General features: G+C 49.1%; 1 non-coding gene across 1 annotated transcript; it reads right to left on the reverse strand.

The window, feature by feature from the left end:
- Positions 1 to 1,007: 1,007 nt before the first annotated feature.
- Trnas-cga (transfer RNA serine (anticodon CGA)) lies at positions 1,008 to 1,082 on the reverse strand. The gene has a single exon. It is a non-coding gene; the product is annotated as a tRNA-Ser (tRNA).
- Positions 1,083 to 5,069: the final 3,987 nt, after the last annotated feature.

Raw genomic sequence — 5,069 nt, forward strand, 5'->3', positions numbered from 1 at the left:
GCTGACCTACAAATCTTTGAATACGATACACTCACCCGTCAGCCGGCCGTGGTGACCGAGCGGCTCTAGGCGCTATAGTGTGGAACCACGCGACCGCTACGGCGCCGGTTCGAATCCTGCCTCGGGCATGGATGTGTGTAATGTCCTTAGGTTAGTTAGGTTTAAGTAGTTCTAAGTTCTAGGGGACTGATGACCTCAGCGGTTAACTCCCATATGGCTCAGAGCCATTTGAACCACTTGAACTCACCCGTAAGTGGTGCCGTCGCAATGTACTTTACCATATGCATCCTGTCGGAGCTGCAGTCTGCCCTGACTTCATTTTTATGGAGAACTATGCACAACAGTATCCAACAGAAAAGATGGAGGAGCTGTTCGAACGAGAGGATATTCGATGAATGGGTTGGTCTGGGGTTCCTCCGTCTTAAATCCTATCGAGCACGTGTGTGATCGGTTGGAAAGACGTATCGCACCACGTCCACATGCGTGGAACGACCATCCAAGATCTGTCAACCGCGTTGATGGAGGAATGGGACGCCCTACCACATGTACTCGTTGCCAAACCTGTGGCTAGCATGGAAGCATGTTCCAAAGCGTGTACTGCCGTCCGTGGCGACCACACACTCTTAAGTATCACGTCCCGCTTTTTGTAATGTCCAGCGGACCATCATGAAACACAGTACCTTCAGAGTGATTATTGTCTTTGCATAAAAGTGCCACCTCTGTTCGTCTCGGTGCTTATTTCCTTCAGTTGTGCTCTTACTATTCTGAAGCAGTTCTTTCTAACTATGATGCAAGTTTCATGGAGCTATGTTACTTGGCAATCACACATCAAGCGTGAGTTACTTTCGTCCATACGTTTTGCACACCAATGTAAATCAAGGTCTGAGAGACTAAAATCTTCGTCCATTATTTTCGTAGTTCAAAAACTGTGTACCTACCAGAATGAGATTTTCACTCTGCAGCGGAGTGTGCGCTAATATGAAACTTTTCTGGCAGATTAGAACTGTGTGCCGGGCCGAGACTCGAACTCGGGACCTTTGCCTTTCGCGGGCAAGTGCTCTACCAACTGAGCTACCCAAGCATGACTCACGCCCCGTCCTCACAGCTTTACTTCTGCCAGTACCTCGTCTCCTACCTTCCAAACTTTTCAGAAGCCCTCCTGCGAACCTTGCAGAACTAGCACTCCTGAAAGAATGGATATTGCGGAGACATGCCTTAGCCACAGCCTGGGGGAAGTTTCCAGAATGAGATTTTCACTCTGCAGCGGAGTGTGCGCTGATAAGAAAATTTCCTGGCAGATTAAAACTGTGTGCCAGGCCGAGACTCGAACTCGGGATCTTTGCCTTTCGTGGAAGAGCACTTGCCATCGAAAGGCAAAGGTACCGAGTTCGAGTCTCGGCCTAGCACACAGTTTTAATCTGCCAGGAAAGTAACTGTGTACCTAAAACTTTGAACATAGCTGCTAAGGTTCAGTGACCGTGTCAGAATTATATTAGAAGAAATAAGCCCTCGGTCAAAAATATTAAGTCAAAATTGACCAGGTTTCGACGCTACTATGAGGGTCGTCTTCAGAACTAGACTAACTGTTCTAAAACGTATTAAGTATATAATACATTAATAAAATTAATGTTTGTACTGACTGGAAAAAGATGCAGTACTTACAAGTCACATCTTATATACCTAATATGTTTTAGAACAGTTGGTCTAATTCTGAAGACGACGCTCGTAGTAGCGTCGAAACCTGGTCAATTTTGACTTAATATTTGCGACCGAGGGCTTATTTGTTCTAATATAACTGTGCACCTAGTGTTTAAATCCCTTTATGTAGCTATTTTCTTTCTTTGCAGTCTCATCACTCTCCGTGTAACACGTTGGCAGATAGGAGACACTATTCGGGCATAGGCAAGCAGAAGCAGGAAAAGTGGCAGAAGAGAAATTTCGGGAAGCTGGCTGGTCCGCCAGCTCGCGGCACAGAGCCGCCGCACTTTTGCTGTGCTGCGAGTGACGGGAACGGCAGCAGGCGTGCCAGAGTTACGGCCGCTAGCTCCGACTCCGCCTCCACTGCCACCTCCAGCACCAAAGCGTGTGAGCAAGTGGGTGGGTTTGTAGGGCAGAACGGTATTGGGAGCAGTTTAATACAACTGTAGGGGATAAAAATATTTTTCGTTTTTCAGCGTGATGGAGACAGCGCCGTTCCGCTGATGCCCACAAGGCACTTGAATTTCCTGGCGACTGCGACGAGCGACACCGCAGGTCCACACAGAGGACGCGGTTGTGCCTATTCGACCAAGGCAGCAGGACACGACCGGCTGTTGAATCGCTTGGGCGTGGGCGAGACGGAACGACATCCAACTAGCGGCCAGCTCCGTGATGGCAGGCGGGCGAGAGCAACGACATTACCTGCCGAACAAGGTGGAAGTGTTGCTCAGTCTAGAGCGGCTTCCGACATCAGAGCTACGTCACCGGTAGTTCTGAAATAGCTACCAGATACTTCCGAGGAGCTACTGGAGGCAGAGACTGTTGCTGAAGGCAGCTTGTGTGTTCGTTAATATTACGCTGGCGCGTAAGTTCGTAACGTTTTTGTTTTCCATGTTGACATGTCGATTGATAAACTCTTTATTGATCTCTGAAAGACATCATAGTCGCCGTTCACTGTACAAAATATGCATTGTTACCATTGCAATTTCGGCCTTATGGCCATTTTCAATTTTCAAGTAAACTGCAAAAGTTACATTCTGTCAGAATATAAAACTATCTGACATGAGTACATATCGTCTTTTTTTTTCTTTTTTTTTTTTTAATAAAGGATGGGGCCCCTCCACGCCCACACCAACGTGGTGACCAAACCAAAAGTTCTACTGTCACCTCCGTATAACATGTTAGTTTTTGAATCAGGAGTCACAGGATGCGGGCTGTGATGTTATCCATGCGTCTGGGTAAGATTACTCATTAACATGGTCCATCAGAAGATAGAAAGTGGACGAAAGCGATCGAAGGGTTGCTGCAGTTGCTGCGTCCCTGCAACAGTTCAAGGTCGTTGTACATTGGTGGGCGATCGGTCATGGATTGGCTCACAGACGGTGTAGGGGGTGTGTGTGGTCGGTTTGCGTGCTGTGTACAGTACGTTTTCCCTGCGGTTGCCTGTTTTTCAGCTGGTCGAACATCTGGGGTTGCCAGTAATAGCTGTGTTGCAGTGGCCAGTACTGTCGTGTTAGCGTTCTGTGGACCATAGATGTTTAGTTCCTAGCCAGTAGTGTCTTTGGTCTGTTATGCTTCCATCTATGGTTGTGGTCGTAGTTACCCAGAGAAAGGATAAACGGGTTGCGCGAGTGTCTTGTGTTATTGTACAGTCGTGTGGAGAGTTTTTGGAATACCTGCAAGATAGTATCTAGCCGGTATTCCAGGCGAAGGTCCGCGATGCGTGTGTAGCGCGGAGTGTTGCTTATGATTTTGAGTACTTTGTTCTGTATGAGCTGCAGACGGCGCAGGCGAGTTGGCGCAGCGTATCCCCAGACAGGGGCTGCGTACGTCATCAGGGGTCGAATAAGTGTCATGTACATGGACCTAGACACCCTCCTGTTCAGTGTGCTACACCTGTTAAGCATAGGGTAGAGTTGTTTGAGCCTCGCGTTAGCTTTGTTGGTCACGTGTTGAATGTGGTCCCCCCAGAGTAGTTTCCTGTCCAGCCAGACACCGAGGTATTTGACTTTCTCGCGGAAACGTATTGGGCGTGTGTGTAGTGTTATTGGGTTGCAGTGCTGATGTTTGCGCAGTTGCTTCGGTCTTCTAGTGAACAGAACGGCCTCGCACTTGTCGACGTTTACTCTAACACGCCATTTCACCAGCTAAGCCTCCGCCGTTCTGAAAGCAGTCTGTAGTGGTGAATTAATGTTAGACGGCTTCCAATCTTGCACAAGGATGGCGGTGTCATCCGCGTAGATTGCTACCGTCGTGTTGTGTGTAGCTGGGAGGTCGTTAATGTAGAGGTTAAACAGTAAGGGCCCTAGGATGCTTCCTTGGCGTACTCCTGCCTGGATACCATGTCGTGTCGATTGTTTGCCCTGCACGTCGGTGTTGAAACTCCTGTCCGTCAAATATGAGTGTATGAGACGTATGAGCCCGTCGGGGAACCCTGCGTCGCTAAGTTTGCGTATTAGGCCGTTGTGCCATAGACGATCGAAAGCCTTTTCGATGTCCAGGAGCACCGCCCCAGTTGCTTTGTTTGTGTTGTATCCGTGTGTTATGTATTCAACGACGCGGAGGAGTTGTTGTGTTGTTAAGTGGTGATTCCTGAAACCGAATTGCTCCGGTCTCAGGATGTAGTTTGTGATACAGTGACTGGTGAGTCGTTTTAATATTACCTTCTCAACGATCTTTCTGACCGCGCTCAGCAGACTGATGGGTCGGTAATTTTATGGGAGGGAGTGGTCTTTCCCCCTTCCTGAACGTCAGGACCTTGGCCGTCTTCCAAAAGGCGGGGAAGTGTTGGTTCTTGAGTATGGCATTCGTGATGTGTGTTAGGTAGTCTACAGCTTTGTCCGTGAACTCCTGGAGGGCACGGTTTTGAATGCCATCGTGACCAGGGGCCTTCCTAGCGGTGGTATGCATGATGGCCCATTTGACTTCAGCTGTACTAGCTTGTTAGATGATGTTGCGCGCTGGTTTGGCCAAGATGCGTGTGACCTCCTTGTCTATAGCAAGTGTGAATGCTGGGTCTGAGGGATCACGGTTCGGTGTGAATGACGCTGCGAGTGTGAGGGCCATCAGTTCCGGTTTTTCTTCCGCAGAATATGCTGTTGGTCCGTCGGGCCCTTGTAACGTGGGGGTGCACAGTTTCTCCATGGTGAAGTGTCGGGCCACCTGCCACACGCCAGGTCGCGTGGTGTCCAGCCCTTCGAGTTTCTGGTCCCACTGTTGTGTCTTTGTATTTTTTCCCGGATTTTACCCTGGAGCCTGTTAATGTGCTGTTTGAAGTGCTGGCGCCTGGTACGCTGCCAATGTCTCCTGAGGGGGTTCCTCATTGAGATTAGGCCCAGGATCTCCTGGGGAAGGGCAGACTGTGTTGTTGT

The sequence above is a fragment of the Schistocerca cancellata genome, chromosome 2 (genome assembly GCF_023864275.1).
Source record: "Schistocerca cancellata isolate TAMUIC-IGC-003103 chromosome 2, iqSchCanc2.1, whole genome shotgun sequence".
NCBI classification, from domain to species: Eukaryota; Metazoa; Arthropoda; class Insecta; order Orthoptera; family Acrididae; genus Schistocerca; species Schistocerca cancellata.